General features: G+C 43.4%; 1 protein-coding gene across 1 annotated transcript in view; it reads right to left on the bottom strand.

The window, feature by feature from the left end:
- roraa (RAR-related orphan receptor A, paralog a) overlaps nt 1-18,914 on the bottom strand; it is a 245,173-nt gene that overhangs the window by 85,518 nt on the left and 140,741 nt on the right. The window lies entirely within an intron of this gene.

Below are 18,914 nucleotides of genomic sequence, written 5' to 3'. Positions count from 1 at the left end.
ATACACTATTACATATACACCATATATATTCAGCTCTATTAGAAAAAGCTATTTAAAAATGCATAAATGCTTAGCCTGTTTCATTTTCTCTTTTCAGTAAAACTTGAGCTTCAGATCATCGTTTTTCAAAGAATAAAACTGTGATCCTCCGGTAAGAAAGTAATGACATATTCTGCCTCTAAATGAAACAGAAGAAAAAAGCGTGTGATTGTGAGTGTGCAGGAGGAGGAGACCTGTCTCCATCTCTCTCATCTTTTGTGTGTGCATTGTTTAAGCACGAGCTGTGTGTGTGCTCACAGAGGTTAACCTGCGCTCTTATCAGCAGGGGGCACACATCCTGTAAACAGACACAGTCGGGCCCAGACTGACAGGGCAGTAATGGAGTCGCGCTCGGCGCTCGCTGACAGCCAATGATTATCATAGATGGGCAGCGCCGGGCGGGTTCCTGCGAGACGCGTCGGGCTCGGGGCTTGTTGCGCTGTGACATTCAAAGTTACAGTCTCCTTCATATAATGGAGCTGTCCTCTCAGAGCGCTAATGGGAGCGATCCATTTAACCTGTGCCAGAAACACACAGACCAGGAAGTTCCTAATGCGAGGCCTGTCCCGGGGGGGGCGTCGCTCCCCCCACGGCTGCTCCCGGCGGCTCCCGTCCTGCTGCTTGATTCATTGACTGGCGCTCCTCACTTATCCTCATTCACTGTTCAGTCTGTGGAGACGGCGCTCCACATGGCAGAGCGGCACACCGCTCACAAGGACACAAGCCGAGCAGTGGACCAGACCACTGAGGCCCACTGACAAACAGACAGACTACTGCCCACAGAGAAGACCACTGTGGAGAGGGGACTCAGAGAGAGAGGAGACCACTGTGGAGAGGGGACTCAGAGAGAAAGAGAGGAGACCACTGTGGAGAGGGACTCTGAGAGAGAGAGGAGACCACTGTGGAGAGGGGACTCAGAGAGAGAGGAGACCACTGTGGAGAGGGGACTCAGAGAAAGAGAGGAGACCACTGTGGAGAGGGGACTCTGAGAGAGAGAGGAGACCACTGTGGAGAGGGACTCTGAGAGAGAGAGGAGACCACTGTGGAGAGGGACTCTGAGAGAGAGAGGAGACCACTGTGGAGAGGGGACTCTGAGAGAGAGAGGAGACCACTGTGGAGAGGGACTCTGAGAGAGAGAGAGGAGACCACTGTGGAGAGGGACTCAGAGAAAGAGAGGAGACCACTGTGGAGAGGGACTCTGAGAGAGAGAGAAGACCACTGAGGAGAGGGGACTCGGAGAGAGAGAGAAGACCACTGAGGAGAGGGGACTCTGAGAGAGGAGACCACTGTGGAGAGGGACTCAGAGAGAGAGAGGAGACCACTGTGGAGAGGGACTCAGAGAGAGAGAGGAGACCACTGTGGAGAGGGACTCAGAGAGAGAGAGGAGACCACTGAGGAGAGGGGACTCTGAGAGAGGAGACCACTGAGGAGAGGAGACTCAGAGAGAGGAGACCACTGAGGAGAGGGGACTCTGAGAGAGGAGACCACTGTGGAGAGGGACTCTGAGAGAGAGAGGAGACCACTGTGGAGAGGGACTCTGAGAGAGAGAGGACCTCTGAGGAGAAGGGACACAGAGAGAGGAGACCACTGTGGAGAGGGACTCAGAGAGAGAGAGGAGACCACTGAGGAGAGGGGACTCTGAGAGAGAGAAGACCACTGAGGAGAGGGGACTCTGAGAGAGGAGACCACTGAGGAGAGGGGACTCTGAGAGAGAGAGGACCTCTGAGGAGAAGGGACACAGAGAGAGGAGACCACTGTGGAGAGGGACTCAGAGAGAGAGAGGAGACCACTGAGGAGAGGGACTCTGAGAGAGAGAAGACCACTGAATAGAGGGGACTCAGAGAGAGGAGACCACTGTGGAGAGGGGACTCTGAGAGAGGAGACCACTGTGGAGAGGGGACTGAGAGAGAGAGGAGACCACTGTGGAGAGGGGACTCAGAGAGAGAGAGGAGACCACTGTGGAGAGGGGACTCTGAGAGAGGAGACCACTGTGGAGAGGGGACTCTGAGAGAGGAGACCACTGTGGAAAGGGACTCTGAGAGAGAGAAGACCACTGAATAGAGGGGACTCAGAGAGAGGAGACCACTGTGGAGAGGGGACTCTGAGAGAGGAGACCACTGTGGAGAGGGGACTGAGAGAGAGAGGAGACCACTGTGGAGAGGGGACTCAGAGAGAGAGAGGAGACCACTGTGGAGAGGGGACTCTGAGAGAGGAGACCACTGTGGAGAGGGGACTCAAAGAGAGAGGAGACCACTGTGGAGAGGGGACTCTGAGAGAGGAGACCACTGTGGAGAGGGGACTCAGAGAGAGAGGAGACCACTGAGGAGAGGGGACTCAGAGAGAGAGAGGACCTCTGAGGAGAAGGGACACAGAGAGAGGAGACCACTGTGGAGAGGGGACTCTGAGAGAGAGAGAGAGAGAGAGAGAGAGAGAGAGAGAGAGAGAGAAGACCACTGAGGAGAGGGACTATGAGAGAGAGAAGACCACTGAGGAGAGGGGACTAAGAGAGAGGAGACCACTGAGGAGAGGGGACTCTGAGAGAGAGAGAAAAGACCACTGAGGAGAGAGGACTCAGAGAGAGAGAGGAGACCACTGAGGAGAGGGGACTCAGAGAGAGAGAGGAGACCACTGAGGAGAGGGGACTCAGAGAGAGAGAGAGAGAGAGAGAGAGAGAGAGAGAGAGAGAGAGAGAGGAGACCACTGAGGAGAGGGGACTCAGAGAGAGAGAGGAGACCACTGAGGAGAGGGGACTCAGAGAGAGAGAGAGAGAGAGAGAGAGAGAGAGAGAGAGAGAGAGAGGAGACCACTGTGGAGAGGGGACTGAGAGAGAGAGAAAAGACCACCGAGGAGAGGGGAATCTGAGAGAGAGAGAGAGAGAAAGAGAGAGAGAGAGGAGACCACTGAGGAGAGGGGACTCTGAGAGAGGGGGAGAGCGGGGGGTTCATTTACTTTTACATGAAGAGTTGTTGCTCACAAACTCACCAGCAACAGCTACAAACTACAGTCAATCGTATAACAGATCGAAACAGTCCCACATGAAGGTTTCTACTTTCACTTTCACTTTCTCTACAGCCCGCACACACCACTCTCCTCTCACACTGACACACTTAGGAGCTGCTCACTTCACTAAACGACACATGCATCCACTGAACGATTAAAAAGTCCAATGATTCTAATCAGCTGGCCCCTAACATACTAAAAGCCGGCTCCACAGAGAGGCCGACTCTCCGGAGACGAGCTGGAGAGAGATGATTCTGTCTCCCGGCGCTGTTATTTCTGCTCATTTATAATTGGTTTTAACTAAAAGCACTCCACAGGTTACTCCAATGTATCGCTATGGAATTGTCTGCAAATAGAAGATTTACATCCAAATGAGTTTTAGAGGACACCACAGACCTCCTCAGCCGATATGAGGAGGGCAGAGCTGACGCGAGCGAGCACCCGTCCCACCCTGCACAGACACAGCTCCAAACACCACCCTTATCCTTAAAGGTCCAAAATACAAACTTTAAGCCATGTTATAATGCAGTTACCTCCTCATAAACAGACCTGGAGTTGTGTTTTGTTTCATTCACACATGTCTGAGTAACACTTATTATTAGTCTGTCTACATTTCCAAAGCTCAAAATGCTCTGTTCCACCTTGTGATGTCATGAACCACTTCATGACATCACAAGTTTTCAAGTTAACAGCTCCTTTTACCTCTAGTTCAGTAGAGATTGACAACTCCAGGGCTGAAATGATCCAAATGATTCTAGTGAAGGTGTATGGACTTCCTGTATGACATGATGACATCACAAGGTGGAACAGAGTGTTTTCAGTTTGAGAGAGAGCTTAAATATGCAGGGTTTGTGTTAAACATGTGTGAATGAAACAAAACACGACTCCAGGTCTGTTTGTGATGAGGAAACAACATGAGAGCAGAGATCAGAAAACAGCGTAACACATGATATGGCCACTTTAAACTTAAACCGGTAAATTGTCAATACATTTTAATGAACCCAAACTGTGAAAACAAATCTCTATAAATGCAGTGTGTTGGAAGAATCTAAGATGTTGCTTCTAAAATAACATTATACTGTCACATTTCACTGGCTCCACACTCTGCCTATTCTTACACACAGCTCCTCAGAGAGTCATTCATGTCATACCAATATTTACTGCTGCCTGCTCTTATACTCAGGACGCAGCACACTCAGGAGGACCGCCGAGGTACGAAGACGAAGAGAAGGAAGCTGCTCACGGAACATGGAACCGCTCAATCAGAACACACTCAGGAATACAGTCTAGCGAGGGGAGAATAGAGACGGAACGCATGTGTGTGTGTGTGCCACGGCTAGACCTGTCACGACAACGACACTCAACGACAGCGATATACTGCTGAAGGAAATATACACGAGAAACGATAATACACTGGTCCCTGGTTTATCGTGGGGGTTACGTTCTGAAAATAACCCGCAATAGGCGAAATCCACGAAGTCGTCAGCTTTATTTTTTACAATTATTATATATATTTTGCAGCTGTAAAACCCCTCACCACACACTTTATACACTTTTCTCAGACAGGAATTAACATTTTCTCACATTTCTCTCTTGTTTAATTCATTAATAGTGACTCGCGTGTATGTCACAGTTCCTCTGACCGTGCCTCTTCATCTTAGGTGCTGCTCCGCTGTAGTGTCTATCGAACATTTATGTAAATTTGGCTGAACACATTCTGTACTGTACAATAGTAATATAAAAACCCCAGGATGATGTAGAGCGGGTTAATACGAACATTTAAGACCAAAATGACGAGTCTGAGAGCAGCAGTTACAGAGAGACGGGACGCAGTTTTTCAATAGAAACTGAACTGGAGCCAAAGTCGATGGAAGCGTGCACATGATCACTTCCTGTTTGGAACGCGGTGGCTAGCAGGTTAGCTACGTTCATTTATATATATAGTGTATGAGTTAGATCATGATTTATAGACGCTGGTACAAAGATAGTCAGGTTTATCTAAGGCTGCCTGGGACATGTGTGTGCAGCATCACTCATTATCATCGTTCTAGTGTTCTCTCTGGTAAAAGTGAAGTGCGTAAGTTTAATGAACGGCGGTCTACAGGGGAGCATCACAGCTCAAAGTCCCACTCCCTCCACACGCGACCGGCCTCTCTGCTTATATCAGGACCCGGAGTAATTGCAGGGATGGGAGAGAACAGCGCTGCCGTTAGGACACGCTCACAGCTCTGTCCAATAACGCCAAGTGCCCCTCTGAAGCCCGCCATGTAATGAAGACCGCTGCAAAGCATGTCCGTCATTACACTTTAGTCATATCTGGGATCTCCGTGGTAATGAACTGAGACCTGCAGTTTCGTGATAAGACACTGGGCCTCTGGAGATTAAAGTCGGGGTGTAATATGTGACAGGGACATTATTGCTCACACAAATCTCTCCCGTACACTAGGGGGAGACGGAGCTGGGAATGTAGTTTTGCAGTTTTTGAATTGTGGTTTAGTCTTAAAATCAAGATTCAATTCATTTTATTTTGTATTATTTATTAATGATTAAACCAGTTTTACAGTGTCAACAGTGGCATGCATTTTAAATCATGTTTGTAAGTCGGCCTGTCACCGTTACTATCACATCGAGTTCTGTTGATAAAAAATTGAACAATAATCTTTGGGGTTAATATTAATAATGGCACTTTTTCTTTGTTCCAGTGTGAGTTTTATTTTTGTGCTAAGATAAGATTTGAGTTTTTTGGGGACAATTCTATTTAAGGGTTGTTTCAGTGGCATAGACTGTATATAAATGGACATAGCTAACCTGCTCGCCGCCACGTTTCAAATAGAAAGTGATCATGGGCGCACTACCAGCTCCATTGACTCTGACTCCAATTCACTTTCTATTGAAAAACTGTGGCTCCTCTGTCTGTACCTGCTGCTGTCAGACTCGTCATTCTGATTTGAAATGTTCGTATTAACCCGCTCTACATGGTCCGGGGGTTTTTATTTCACTATTTTGCCCGTTTGAGATATGAACATTAATAACAAACAAATCAGCTGCCTTCTTTCCCCGAGGCCGCTAGCATTTGCAACAGGTTTTAGTTGACAGCATTGCTAAGTGTCCGCTCTGTGCTAAACCAGCAGTGCAGACGTGAAGGGGCGTTACCTTGAACAGCTTCACTCCTGATTGGCTCTTTGGTTGTTATGATACACACAGTCAAAATTCCAAGCTAGATGAGCTTCATGTGACTGGAGCCGAACACTGTGGGTGACGTCACACTCACTCAGTCCACTTCTTTACACAGGCTGAGACCAGTGGCATGAATTAGTTTCAATATTATCTTTTATTATCAATATTTCCCTCGTGACAGGCCTATTTGTAGGTCTATATCACAAGATTAACAACAAATTGTATATTTAAATACACACAATGTAACATTTCTTCCGCTTCCATGGAAACATTATTGCTTTAAAAGGAATGTTCCACAGTATGGGATTATATGCCTTTGTCTTACATTTTTCAATTACCAGTACTTTTGCTAAGACTTTCTTGAAAAACATCAACAGATTTGACCTTTTGGTTTCACCTGTTCATGGAGATAAATTTAATTCTATCCTGTGAAAAAAAAAAAAAAAAGAAAAAACAGTTGGCAGACCCTTTGCACGTTTAAATGCATAAGGTCAAGACAGGATATTTCATTTTTGGTTCAAGATTCAAGATTCTTATTATCATTGTCATAGAAAACAACAGAATTATGTTTAGAGCATCAAACACTGCAGAGTTTTAATGTCAAAAGCAAAACAAAAGGTGGAAGCAGCAGGCCTGTCACTATAACCACTGTATCCACTTTGTTCTGCTTATGAAATATGGAACTATGTTGGGGTCAATAATTATTAGGTGTACTTTTAAAAAAATGTTTACTTTTTCTTTACTCTACTGGGCCATTTTTGGTTATTTCTTGTCTATATGATCAGATTTAAGCCGTAAAAGTTTGAATAAATAACTTGTCTGCCTCATTACAGATGCAAAGTAACAACTAAAGTGTTTCATTCTGCTATTTATTTACTGCAGCTCATGATTTGTAACAATACTGTACATTTGAAAGTTTCTTTTATCATGAGCATGATGACGACATTAGAGCAGAACATGTGTAATGAACAGTTTTTTTCATTTACATTATCATACCTAAAGCAATTAGCGTCCACTCAACTGACCATTTGATCCAAAATGCGTTCATTTCGCAGCCTTATCACACACTAAAGAAGGCAGAGTAATGCCAGTGTTCAACCAGCACTCAGACAAAAAGCCAAGACCAAGCAGCTAGTCGGCACTTAGCGCAGCATTTATTTTTCATGCTTTCCATAATTAAAAAGCGCGGCCTTCATGTTCATGTGGATCAAAGCTAGCGCTATTAGCAGGAGTTCATCAGCTCTTCCACTCTGCGGCAACAAGAGGCGAGTCGTGCAGCGACATAACTCTACATGTGTGGTACCGGGACATCGCTGTGACGATGGACGATAATTAATAGAACACACATATGATCCTCCGGCGTTTTCAAAGCGAACACAACACAGGCGCTACACACGAGGATCACCCGAGTACACTGTCTAAAGAGCCTGATGAAAGGCGCGATGCATATTTCAAATTGGGCTCTCAAGGTGGAGTGGTGCGCCCCTCCCCTGTTGCACTGGGAATGTGCAATCAAAACTGCACATAGGCTTAGAAAATGTGCTTGACTCTGTTGAGTGGCTTATCTGTCAGAAGCATAGACTGTATAAAGGAGTGGGCTAAGTGAGTGTGACGTCACCCACAGCGTTTGGCTTCGCTCAAATGAAGCTCATGGAGGCTAGAGCAGTTATAGGAGCGAGCATCATAGTAACCAAAAAGCCAATCTGCAGTGACGCTGTTGAAGGTAACGCCCCTTCCCGCCCACACTGTTGGTTTAGCAGGGAGTGGATGTTTCAATCAAACCTGCTGCTAACGCTAGCAAGTCTGACAGCAGCAGTTACAGAGAGAGGGGACACAGTTTTTCAATAGAAAGTGAATTGGAGCCAGAGTCGATGGAACCAGAAGCCCATTTTTATATATAGTCTATGAAGTTAAACCATGTGACCCTCTTTTCCAAGACTCTTTTCACCCATGGGAGGCAATAATGGATCATCTTATTTATTCTCTATGTAAATGTCGGTTTGACGCTGAGAGGAGACAGGGAGGTGCGGTGTAGAAGAACAAGCCCACCTGAGAGTATTCAACAGAGCTGCCAGTGCTGAGTGTTTATTTGTCCCACTGACTGCGGCGTAAGTGAACGCCACGGGGCAGCTGTCTGCGCCACGCTGAGCCCGGCTCCACAGTAACAAGACACGTGATGAATGGAGGCTGCGGCTTTCAACATTTTCAAATCAAACGAGTAAGAAGGCTCCAGAAAGGCAAAGGAGGGCTTCAGAGCGGTCAGGAGTTTCCAAGACTGGGATTATGAAAGTTTATGTCGGTGTGATCTGTGGACATGAGTTTTCCTGAGAACAATAGAACAATATACTTTGGACAGCTACGATTTTGGGATTTTTTTTTTTGTTCCAGGTAATAACTGTTATCTATTAGCTGTTTTTCCTGATGCTCAAATTCAGTAACGTCAGATTGAAAATACTATTACATTAGAGTTGAAAGTCGAGTTGGAAGTCTGGGAGTCCCTGCTCAGACTGCAGCCCCCGAGACCCGGCCCTGGATGGAAGTTAATTCTTTGTAGAGCAAATATAGTTATGTTTTTACTTCCCAATACAAAAATAAAACAGCAAATGAATTGCACAAGACTGGCATCACCACACTGTTTGGTCATTAGCTTATGAGCTGGGTGTCCTATGTAGCTACTTCTAACAGAGCAGGCCTACCGTAAAAAAAATAAAAAAAATAAAAAATAAATAAAACAAGCCTACTTTACAACTGTTTACTACTGTACTGAACTCTACTACTAGTATTAGCTCTACTTTTTGAGTATATGCACCTCTTACAGTTTGATCACACTTCAGTTTGGACAGTGACTCTTGAAAAACATCCAAATCTTATATGGAGATCTGAACTTATGTTTTTGTTCTAGACCTAGGCTAATGAAGCATAGCCGCCTCATTGGTTGGGCATGGTCCATGGCAAAAGCTCACGTCTTATTGCGTCCTTAATTATAACTCCCTGCCAAATGTGAAAGTGATCGTTATTGCACCAGCACTGGGCCAAACGGGGCTGCACACATTTAGCTCTGTATTAGCACACTGCAAAAGCACTTGTGTGTATCCAGTTAAATGTGCAAAGGGTCTGCCACCTGTTTGTTTCCATAGATTTTTTTTTCTAGAGTATTCTTGAGTATAGACTCAAACTTATGTATCTCCATGGATAGGTGAAACCAAAAGGCCATTTTTCAGGTCAAATCTGTAAAAAGGTGACCCCACTCACTAATGTGAATGCAGACAAACTGAGCTGTGAGCGTACAAAGGCGATGTGGTCTACTCTCGGGGGTGGGTCAGTGCTGGTCAGGGGAGCTCAGCCTGTAGCAGATAGTGAGAGGGCGCCATAGAGCGTGCCCTGGAGCCAGCACTGAACCAATGGGAGGGTGGTGTCTGATGTAAACGGGGTTCTCACTGTGTGGCTCGTGCCTCATTTTATTTTTATTGCAGATCTACACGATTCACATGAATGGCCTGTTTCGAAATCAAAACGTGGAATTTCAGGGTGACATGTGTGAAGCCCTAAGGTTCAGGACCTGCTACCGTAACTGTCATCAATCTCTGATGTTCAGTTTTAGAGGTGAGTGGTCACATTTATCTGTTTAGATTAGTCTTTAAACTCATACTAAAATAATAAAATGAGTCTCTGAACTTTACAGGTTAAAACAGGTCCCATAAATAAATCAAATACAAATTAAAATTGTCATTTAAAAGAGAATTGTTGCTCTGTAGTTTCCACCAGTGTTTCATTCTGCTCTGAGATTATTACTAAACCAACAGTAACATGATGGGAGTCTAGTCCAGTGAGGTTCATTTGGTTGGTTTGGTTCTCGGATCATTTATTTTAAAGCTCCCATGTTACACTATTTCTGATCTCTGTTCTAATGTTGTTTCCTCATCACAAACAGACCTGGAGTTGTGTTTTGTTTCATTCTCACATGTTTAACACACAAACCCTGCATATTTAGGCTGAGTTTTTCTCTCAAACTGAAAACACTCTGTTCCACCTTGTGATGTCATCACGTGGTAATACAGGAAGTGCTCCACTGTGTTTTTAAACTTACATACACCTTCACTAGAATCATTTGGATCATTTCAGCCCTGAAGTTGTCAATCTTACTGAACTAAAGGTAAAAGGAGCTGTTAACTTGAAAACTACCACTTCATGACATTATCAGGTGGAACAGAGCATTTTTAGCACTGGGGGTGCAAAGAGCTATGATAATGCAGCATTAATCAAATGTGTGAATGAAACAGAACACAACTCCAGGTATGTTTTGGAGGTAACATCATCAAAACATGGCTTAAGCTCACAAGAGTCCATTTAGTGTGATATAGGACCTTTAATTGATCTTTTTTCAGACCAATGTTTAGTTTGTTTTCAAACCTGTTTAAATCAGCTGACCGTCATTGCCACAGACTGTATAAAGAAGTGGACTAAGACAGTGTGATGTCACCCACAGCATTCGGATGAACCTCATCGAGGCTAGCAGCTATAGCGACCAATTTGGAGCCCAGTTACATAACCTATAAGGAATTCTGACCACGGGTGTCATAGCAACCAAAGGGCCAATCCGGAGCAAGACTGTTGAAGGTAATAAATAAGAACCCCAGAATAGAGCATGTTAATACGAACAATTTAAGACCAAAATGACAAGTCTGACAGCAGCAGTTACAGAGAGAAGACACAGTTTTCAACAGAAAGTGAATTGGAGCCAGAGTTAATACAGCCAGAAGCGCGCCTATGATCACTTCCTAGCAGGTTAGTTATGTCCATTTATATATGCAGTCTATGGTCACAGCAACATCATGTGACCACTCTGAGCAGGTATGAAAACTAAACAAAATAAATCTTGGTCTGAAAAACAAATCTATCAAAATAAAATATGAGCCCTGATGTGCACTGGAGAGGAGGCGGAGTCACCGAAAGAACACATTTCCATTATTGTAAAAGTCTCCTGCTTATAAAACACAAAATTCAAACCCAGAGACGTAAACACTAACAAAATCCATTACAGAACCTTGTATCTCTCTGCATTACACTGCAGCAGCCAAGCGCGGCCAGCACTAATAATTAATAACATAGTCTATAAGCATTCCATTAGGTGCAAGCAGCTGTCATAAACATCTTAATTAATTTACAAAGCAAGCAACCGGGGAATAGTGGGGACTGCTTCCCTCTACCGCTCCATAGCTCTGGAACAGATCGGGCTCCTGAATATTTAAATAGTCCTTTCATGTTCTGCGGAGCACTAAAGAGGCTTTGAAGAGCGCCTTGTTAGGGAGCACCTCTCAGACCACGCCACCCCATCGACTGCTCCAGTGCTGGGACCGTCAGGGTGAGCCAGAGCGCCAGGGACCGTCTGCCTGGAACTGTGTCAGAGCCTAAAGGTTATTTATACAACAGGGAGGTGTAATACAGGAGGTTATGTGTTCAGCTATTGATAGTTTGCAGTGACGTCACGCTGGGGGTGTCCTGCCTGTAGGTTTATGATGAAAGGTTCAGCCGTTACCATGGTGATATAATGCATGTATTAGCAAACGCAAAGGAGATTGACAATATGGATTTAAAGAGCACATTTTCAGGAGCCTGTGATCAGTCCGAGCGTTCATGGTCTTGTTTAAGAGTTTGATTTCACACAAAAAGGTGAGAGAAAACTGAAAAACTGTTGGCTAATGCTAGTTAGCTTGTGACTGTAATGTTATTTGAGAGGGACAAATCAGCTCACCTGTTCTAGTTCAGCTAAGACAGGTCTTTATGGTCAGATTGTGTTAAAACTCACACTCAAACTTTTATTTATTAATTATTAATTTGAGTAACAGAGCTTCAAACAGAGCAGTGCCTACACTTAGTAATATAAATAATCAGGCTCGGTATTTGTGAATTTACCTTTTGGATATTTCTTATGAAAATATAATGTTATGAATAGGCTGAAATTGCCTTCAATAAAATTCATTATGGTAGTGTCATGAGGCTAGTATTTATAGTTTAATATGTGGCTAAAGCTAAAGTATCTGGCTAATATACGGTGGTTTATCACAAGATCATGTTAACATTTGGTGAGAGATGTACATTTTATGAGAGTTGTATATTTTATTTTATGTTTATATCTGTTTCTTTTGTTGTCCTCTCAAACGAGCCGGAACGGTTCACTTAAGACAATATAAACACTTTGGAGCCGATCCAAAGTAAACTAATAGACACAAGGCTTATACCAAGATGTAGCCATTTCAGTCTTCAACACTGCAGATTGCTGTCAGCAGAGCATGATACTTCATTCAAATGTTCTCTGTACAGTAAAGGTATTAAAGAATGTACTTCAAAATTCATAGGTAATGACAGGGCATGTGGTGTAAAACTAAACCTCAATAGGACAGACAGTGGAGATCACTAATTGAAATAAATGGAGGTCAACAGCAGCATAAAGAACCCGTTTGAACACAATCAGGAGGATCACATTTGAACTTCCACAGCGTTGCATTTGAATGTGCCCATTACTGTGCCGTGATGGCTCTGTTTGGCCTCTCCGTCTCCAGTCTGTGCCGTATTAGCTTAGCCGCGGTGACGGGCCTCAATGCTAAAGCAGAGCAGAGGCGCGTGATCAAAGGCAGCAGTCCCTTCTCATTACAATGCACTGATGTGATGCTTCCGCAGCTCAGGGCCCGGGCACTCCCGCTGCCACGGTCTCCCACTTTACCCCAAACGGCTAAACCAACTGCTCACATATGCTTCCAAATACGGAACGCTTTAAAGGCCTGAAGAGGTGGAAAGACACGCAAATAAAAGGAAGTAAATATGCTTCGGCAATAGGCCTCGTATTGTGTTATCAGTGATAGTGTGTGTTTACTGTGTGTGTTTACGGAACCAGGGGTGTTGTGTTTTTGTTATGATCTTCTGAATGTTGTTTAAATTAGTGTTGCTTACAGGGTCATAAAATATTTTTATTGCAAAGTTCAACATGGTATCAAATATTATATTTTGATACCTGAATGGTGCCGTTCTTATTGAAAAAAATAAATAAATAAATATATATATATATATATATATATATATATATATATATATATATATATATATATATATATATATATATATATATATATACATACATACATATATGTATGCAATTACCTTTTTATATTATATTGTGCAGTTGATGGACAGGAGTGCCTAACGGAAGTAGTCCTTTTAACTTCTCTTGAGCCTTTGCAGTTCTGTCCTATCCATAGTCTGTATATATTAATGGACCTAGCATACCTGCTAGCTGCCACATTCCAAATGGGAAGTGAGAATTGCCGCACTTCCGGCTCCATCGACTGGCTTCAATTCAATTCCTGTCCCATCTCTCTGTAACTGCCGCTGTCGGGCTCATCATTTTGGTCTTAAATGTTCATATTAACCTGTTCTACATGATCCTGGGTTTTTATTTTGATATTTTGTCTGTAAATTAAGGTCTGAACATTAATTGTAGGTGGGAAGGGGCATTACCTTCAACAGCGTCACTCTGGATTGGCTCTTTGGTTGCTATGATACTCACAGTTGGAATTCCAAATATGGAGCTCCAAATTGGCCCCTATAACTGCTCTAGCCTCGACGAGCTTCATTTGGCTGGAGCTGAACGCTGTGGGTGACGTCACACTCACTTAGTCCACTTCTTTATACAGTCTATGCTCCTATCTTAGACACATCAAACCAAAACACACAGCTGCAGCTTTTGAATCGTGACTCACCGAACCAAAACAAACCAGAGAGAGAAAGTCATGTGACCTTTTGTGATGCTATGCTAACGTGTTGTCCAAACTGGAGCTCTCAGACACTGGTGTAGCTCTGCACAGACCTCCAATGTTTTTACTTCCACTCAAAGCCTGTCACAATGTGTAAGCATCAAGGCCATGGCACACTGACACACTGACCTACTGCACACAGCAGGGGGCGCCGCCCACAAGAGCGCACAAAAAGAGCAGTGAGTGGAGGAGAAACATAGAGTATTGATTTATGTAAGAGAGGATTGTTGTAAACACTAAAGTCATGAGAGCCTGCAGAAGGATCTTGTGAATTATTCCAGACAAGTTCGGAACATGAATTGTAAGTTAAAGGGCCAATATCACGCTATTTCCTGATCTCTGATATAATGTTGTTTCCTCATCACAAACAGACTTGGAGTTGTGTTTTGTTTCATTCACACATGTTTAACACACAAACCCTGCAGATTTAGGCTGAGTTCTTCTCTCAAACTGAAAACACTCATGTGGTAATACAGCAAGTGCTTCACTGTGTTTTTAAACTCCATACACCTTCACTAGAATCATTTAGATTGTTCAGCCCTGAAATTAACAATCTCTACTGAACTAAAGGTAAAAGGGGCTGTTCACTTGAAACCTACCACATCATGACATCACAAGGTGGAACAGAGCATTTTCAGCTTTGGAGATGTAAACAGACTAATAATAAAGTGTTACTCAAACATGTGTGAGTGAAACAAAACACAACTCCAGGTCTGTTTTGAGGAGGAAACAGCGTTATAGCATATCATAAAGATCACAACATTCAGTTTTATGTGATACAGGACCTTTACATAAGAGCATCCAGAGCATTAAATGCCAGGAGCCTACATATCTGTTTTGGCTCTCGCTAATACCAGACACATACACAGTGTTACAACAGCCCGCTCGGTCTGGTGCAGTGTGTAATGAAGTGGAAATTGGGGGATTAATTCACAACAGGAGCTCTGAGTGGCTAAACATATCCTACTGGGATTATCAACACGACTCAACCATTACACACCCATTACTTCATAATATTACTTTAAATTTTTCATCAAATTACTCACACATGATGAAAGAAAAACACATTAATGAGACAATGGGGTGCAGTGGAGTCAGTGAGTCAGAGTAAGCAGTATCGAGCCGGTTTAGAATGCCAGTGTGTAGAAAACATTCGTGTGTGGTCAGCATCTCGGGGAAGCTGTTTGGCTGTCGGGCACAAGAGCTAATGAATTGTTAATTTAATGTGAATTTATTGGCTATTGAATTATGCTGGAATTTTCTCCAATTATTGTGAGCATAGAACACTGTCTGGATCATAGACTGTGTATGTAAATGGACATAGCTAACCTGCTAGCCGCCACCTTACAAATAGGAAGTGATCATGGGTGCACTTCCAGCTCTGATTCGACTGATTAGAAAAACTATGTCCCCTCTCTCTGTAACTGCTGCTGTCAGACTCGTCATTTTGGTCTTAAATGTTTGTATTTAACCCACTCTACATGATCCTGGGGATTTTATTTCACTATTGTGTCTGTAAATCAAGATATGAACATTAATAACAGACAAATCAGGCGCCTTCCTTCGCCGAAGTTGCTCCCACTACCATTAGAAACAGGTTTGACTGACAGCGTTGCTAAGCGCCTGCTCTCTGCTAAACAGGCGGTGCGGGTGGGAGGTACCTTCAACAGCCTCACTCCAGATTAGCTCTTTGGTTGCTTTGGTTGCTATTGCAGTCCAAATTCCAAATATGGAACTCTGCTCCAAATTAGCAGCTATAACTGCTCTAGCCTGGATGAGCTTCATTTGGAGCTGAACGCTGTGGGTGACGTCACACTCACTTAGTCCACTTCTTTATACAGTCTATGGTCTGGACTTGAAACAGAAGCGAGGTTATTCAAGGTACTATTTTGTGAAGTATATCCAATTTTGAAGGTGATTTTGTATTAATGTTTTAAAACAGTAAAAGAAACAAACATTGAGGTTCTTCAAACTGCCGTGCAATTACAGTTGCTATATCGTGGTTTACCTTCGTCTTGCTGTTTCTCAAATTTTACCATTGCAATTCTACACGCTTTTTTACACTGTATGAAAGTGCATTGTGTTCTGCGTCCTGATTGGCTGTTGGACTGTAGACCATTGTCCATCAGTCTCCTCCATGCCGTGTCTCCTGTACAGTACAGAATGGAGGAACTGTGAAATACACCTGAGTCACCATTAATGAATTAAACAATAGAGAAATGTGAGAAAATGTTAATCCCTGTGTGAGAAAAGTGTATAAAGTGTGTGGTGAGGGGTTTTACAGCTGCAAAACATATCGAATAATTGTAAAAAATAAAGCTGATAATTCGTGAATTTCACCTATTGCGGGTTATTCTTAGAATGTAACCACCGACGATAAACCTCTGTATATCCAGTTTTGAAGAGGATTTTGTATTAACGTGCAACAGTAAAAGAAACAAACATTGAGGTTCTTCAAACTGTCGTGCAATTAACATAATTTTGGTAAATGGTATAAAAGTCACTTTCTTATATGGCGCTTTTCCATCTTCAAGGCACAAAGCACTTTAGATTAAGAAACCACTCTCACATTCACACACACATTCATACACCTGTGCACACAGACACTGGGGGTGAGATGGGTTAAGTGTCTTGTCCAAGGACACAACAACAGCATTCATCTGTGGAAGCTGGAATCACACCGCCAACCTGAGTCAGTTCAACCAATGATGTTTTTGTGAATAGCAACCAATTGAGCCACTTTTTCATTTTAATAGAGATTGGAGGAAGAAATTAGTTCATCTTTGTGTTAATTGGCAAAGATTAAAAGTTTGAATCGTTTACATTCAGCAAAATCGTATTAAAACACATTATTATGAGTTTTTAACAAGATTAAATCAATGAAAGCAATTAGCCAATAAGAGAGAAAAAGTTAGCGCCAAGTCAGCAACACAAGTCTGCAATACACAGCCATGCATCCTGTTAGCAAGGTTTAAATGTGACCGTCCCAGCTGCTCTCTGTGTCAAACTATGAACTGTTCTGTGAGCTCAGCAGCTCCTCCTCAGTTCCGTGCACTTGCCTTTGCCCTGTGCAGTTGTCTGAGGCAGAGTTTAAGAGTTTACGGTAACACTGGGTTCATAACGTTCAGATTTGAGGTTTTTCCATAGTGACAGCAGCACTCTCACAACACAACCCCACAAAAGCACAACACCTTGAACCAAATCAGAATCACAGGAAGGATTTGAACTTTCCAGAAACAATATTTTTGTACAAGTTAATCTGGAAACACCCTTCAACACAGACAGGACTCAGTCTAAGCACAATACTGTATGGTTTCCTGTTCAAAATCAGCCTAAGCCAACATCAGGAGAAACAAGAGACAGTGTTCTATATCTATAAATGAACAAGGTGCAGACGTCTGTGTACATCCACACCAAGTCACATCTACCATTGTTACGCTTGGCTCGCTTTGAATGGACTCACAGGTACGGTCCACAGTATGAATGTATTTCAGAACATGTTGGTGGGTTTTCATCAGGGCCGGCTCTAACTTTCAGGGGACCCTAAGCAGAATGTGTCTCTGGGCCCCTGGGCAGTGAATGCACTTGGGCTCAGCTATTGGTGACTCACATTTGACAACATTTTGACCCTGCCCTCATCACCTTGTCCAATTGTGTTTCTATTTATCTGACCAAAATACTGAAATATTTTAATGTAACTTGTAAAACAGACATTCAAAAGTACCTCAGTGGCCTCAGCGCAACTCAGGGGGGAAAACATAAAATACAACAAAAAAACAAACATAATCTTTACAGATATTTAGGCTGCTGCAAACACCTGAGCACTGTTTCTAGTATAACTTTACATATTATATTATTTTCAATACAAATGTATGGGTTCTTGGGGGCCCTCAGGTGGCCTTGGGGCCCTAAGCAGCTACTTAAACTTACTGCTTATAGGCTGGACCGGCTCTGGTTTTCATAATAAGATATTTAGACACTGTTCGCTAAATGCCATCACTACCCCCTCATGCCCCTCCCCCTCTGTGCACTTACATCATTTACACGGGTGATGGAGAGGGGGATGATGAGGGAGGAGGGGGGACGCAGCATAAGCCCCGCCCCTCTTGTGCATCCAGAGGACACAAGCGCACAGTCACAGCACATTAGAGCAGCAGTGATCCGTGACGGTGCCATGTTTATTTATTCATGAGCCGAGCTGCTCTGAACTGTGAGCTACGGGAAAGTCCCACTGACGTCCCACAGAAACTCAACACAAACTGTCTTTTCAGCAACTCTTTCAAAATCTGCCTTTTGTCACTCAATCAGAACAAGTTCAGAGTTCTGCTAAAGTGAATTCAGAAACAGCAGCAGTATGTGTCGGTTTGATGCTAGCTTGTTATGTGTGAGTGATTGGTGGTAGTGGGAGGGGCTGAAGGCGTAGATTGGCAGCCTCACTTCTGTCAGTTTGTCCCAGGGCAGCTGTGGTGACTATAGTATCTTACACCACCGAGAGTGGAGAGAGTGAATAATAACCACACTATTAAGGCTTCTATTTTTATTCAGTCTGGCATTTTCCATTTTAAAGCTTTAAACGTTGCAAAAACATTTGAAAAAACTTTCCGACATACAAACAAACACAGCACTCAACAGGTCAAACTGACCAGTTTGAATCTGACTGGACTTAAAAAAAAATGAGGAGCAGCTCATGATGTTATTCGTCTGAGAAGATGCTGGGTAATGGATGAAGTCCAATCCATTTATGTGATGAGAAAACAAGCAGAGTTAAAAAATACAAAATGGATTTAAAGAGAACATGTTCAGGAGCCTGTGATCAGTCCAAGCTTTCATGGTCCTGTTTAGGAGTTTGATTTTACACAAAAAGGTGAGAGTGACTCACTGAAAAACTGT

Source organism: Periophthalmus magnuspinnatus, chromosome 6 (assembly GCF_009829125.3).
Source record: "Periophthalmus magnuspinnatus isolate fPerMag1 chromosome 6, fPerMag1.2.pri, whole genome shotgun sequence".
In the NCBI taxonomy this organism is placed as follows: Eukaryota; Metazoa; Chordata; class Actinopteri; order Gobiiformes; family Gobiidae; genus Periophthalmus; species Periophthalmus magnuspinnatus.
Note: the sequence above shows the minus strand (reverse complement) of the source record. Positions and strands in the feature narration are given on the sequence as shown.